Source organism: Mandrillus leucophaeus, unplaced genomic scaffold (assembly GCF_000951045.1).
Source record: "Mandrillus leucophaeus isolate KB7577 unplaced genomic scaffold, Mleu.le_1.0 Scaffold125, whole genome shotgun sequence".
NCBI lineage: Eukaryota > Metazoa > Chordata > Mammalia > Primates > Cercopithecidae > Mandrillus > Mandrillus leucophaeus.
Genome location: NW_012100876.1, coordinates 1,586,903 through 1,589,702, shown reverse-complemented (window position 1 = coordinate 1,589,702; position 2,800 = coordinate 1,586,903). Strand labels below are relative to the sequence as shown.

The window sequence follows — 2,800 nt, the reverse complement described above, 5'->3', positions numbered from 1 at the left end:
AAAAAAAAAAAAAAAAAAAAGAAAGAAGAAGAAGAACATGAGCAGCCAAGCCCTCAGCTCAGGGGACAAAGGGTCTTTGCCAAGGAAAGGAACTGGCCTCTCCTGCATTTCCTGGGGGCCAACCACCTGGGAATCAGACAGAAGGGATCTTTTGGCTCTGGTGGTGCAGCCCACTCCCAGACCTGTCACCATCTGACCCGGACTGCAGATGCCAGGTTCTGCAGAACAGCTGAAATGTCCGTGGACTCTGCTTGTTCATATCCTGAAGCCAGGATCAACTACACAATTTGCAAGGCCTAGGACAAAACGAAAATGTGGGGCATCTTGCACAGAATATATTAAGAAGGTCAAGATGTGGCCTTCCCTTTCAAAGCAATCTCCCTTACATTCTCACATAGGATGTATGGAATTTGTTTTTTAAAAAATCTCATGGTGGTGGAAAGGAGGAGGGGTGGGGGTTCAACACAACTGATGATAGGTTGTTCATTGATATAGACAGATGATGATGTGGGCATGAAACTTCAGGGTATCATTTTTCAACATTCACCTGTTTGAACGTTTCCATAAATCTGCAAAATGCGTCCTGCCTTGGAGAACAACCACAAGTGCCTCATCAGGCTTGCTTTTCTCTGGCAAGAAGGTCCCCAAAAACCTGTCACCACATGCTGTTCTAGGAAGATGTGCTCAGATAGGAGGGATCCTTCAGCTCTGGTGATAGAACCCATTCCCAGACTTGTCACCATCTGATCTGGACTGCAGATGCCAGGATCTAAGGATCTTAGATTCATGAGTGGAGACCTCAGAACAAGTGGTCCATTGAGGGTGATAAAAGCAATTCAAACTTATGTTCCCACTACTTCTGTTGCTTGAGTACTATATAAGTTGCATGCATCCCTTACTGCTGTGTCTGCAATACCCTCTTTCAGGAGAGCACCGGCAATGTTTCTTTTAGGTAGTGTAAGTGCCCCTTTGAGAAGATCAAAACAGCAAATGGGTTCAGACTGAAAATGGCCAATGGCTTCTAGCAGATAAGTAGATAAAGCTTGAGGATATGCATCCTCCTAGGTCTCACCAAAGGCTAGCAGCTAAGCAACCAGTTTGGAGACCTGACCTGGAGGTGTCTGGACCTCCAGTCTGTCTTAAGATGTCCATGAGGGTTTTTCCTCCCTGGCTGTCTGAGGATTGACCGCCATCACGAATGAATCAGTAAGTATCCAAACTAGGAAGGTCATGACCAACTGACTACTTCAGAGGAAACAAATGGTCATCTATGTCCTTCACCTGGGAAGGCAACAATACCTAAGATAGAAATTCAGGACAAACTAGCCAAAATGTACAAGACCACACTGAATATCATCTATGCATTTGGATTTAGAACTAATTTTGGTGGTGGGAAAACAACTAGCTTTGGCATAATTTATGATTCCTTGGATTATGCAAAGAAAAGTACACCCAAACATAGACTTGAAAGACATGGCCTGTGTGAGAAGAAAAAGACCTCAAAAAAACAAGGAAAGGAACACAAGAAGGAAATTACGGGGACTGTAAAGGCCCCTGTTGGTGGCAAAAGGTAGGCTGGAGATTGGATCACAGCCAAAGGAGTAAAGGGGCGGCAGTGATGTTATCTGCGGCCATTGTGGATTTTCTACAAGAAGATTAATAAACTAAAAACTCTCACGTGAAAAAAGATGCCCAGGAGAATTCAAAAGGCACTAGCACCAGTTACTCTTCATTGACAGGACAGAGGTAAAATTTTTGCTTTTACCAGTTAGCGGAATTTTGTCACCAGGAGAGTGGTTCAGGCAATTAGAAACGTGCTTGGAGCTGGGTGCGGTGGCTCACGCCTGTAATCCCAGCACTTTGGGAGGCCAAGGCAGGTGGATCACTTGAGGTCAGGAGTTTGAGACCAGCTTAGCCAATATGGTGAAACCCCATCTCTACTAAAAATGCAAAAAATCAGCCAGGCCTGGTGGTGCGCACCTGTAATCCCAGTTACGCGGGAGGCTGAGACAGGAGAATTGCTTGAACCTGGGAGGCAGAGGTTGCCGTGAGCCAAGATCGTGCGACTGCACTCCAGCCTGGATGACAGAGCTAGAATCATGCTTGGATAATACTCAAACGCTACTTCCATACACTAAAGCAGCTTTCAGGAATCATGTCTTAGAACATTCAGGCTGGTATAGCAAAATACCATAGGCTGGGCTTATCAATAACAGAAATGTATTTCTCTAGAGGCTGGGAAGTCCTAGATCGAAGCTTGGTAAATTCAGAGTCGGAGGCAGGGCTGCTTTCCTGACTCATGGATGGGCCTCCTTGCTGTGTCCTCACTTGGTGGAAGGAGCCAGGGAGCTCTCTGGGGCCTCTTTATAAGAGCTCTAATCCTATTCATAGGTCACAGGGCTCCACTCTCATAACCTCATCATCTCCCAAAGGCCCCACCTCCTAAAACCATCACCCCGGGGAAATGGATTTCGACGTGTGAATTTTGGGGGGACATGAATATTCAGACTGTAGCAAAGGGTTCTGACTTATAGTTTCCGTTCTTCCCAGTCACTGCCTAGGTGCCAGTAGACAGTAGAGCATGCAGAATTCTTCGTGATTCCTAATATCCTATGCAGTGTGCAAACCCTTCTTAGCAGATGAATGTAAGAGCACAGAAGTCTAACAACAGACCAGAAACAGACCATTGTCAGTCTGCCCCTGGGACACAGTATTCCTCATGCCCTGATGTCCCTAATGCCAGTGTGTGCTTTATTTATTTATTTTTTAAAGAATGATTGCATTTATTTCTCAGATAGTG

General features: G+C 45.5%; 1 protein-coding gene and 1 pseudogene across 4 annotated transcripts in view; both read left to right on the top strand.

Annotated features, from left to right (window-relative positions):
* Positions 1 to 2,800, top strand: part of SLC12A3 (solute carrier family 12 (sodium/chloride transporter), member 3) — a 55,518-nt gene that overhangs the window by 45,195 nt on the left and 7,523 nt on the right. The window lies entirely within an intron of this gene.
* On the top strand, positions 577 to 1,574 carry LOC105533453 (annotated as a pseudogene).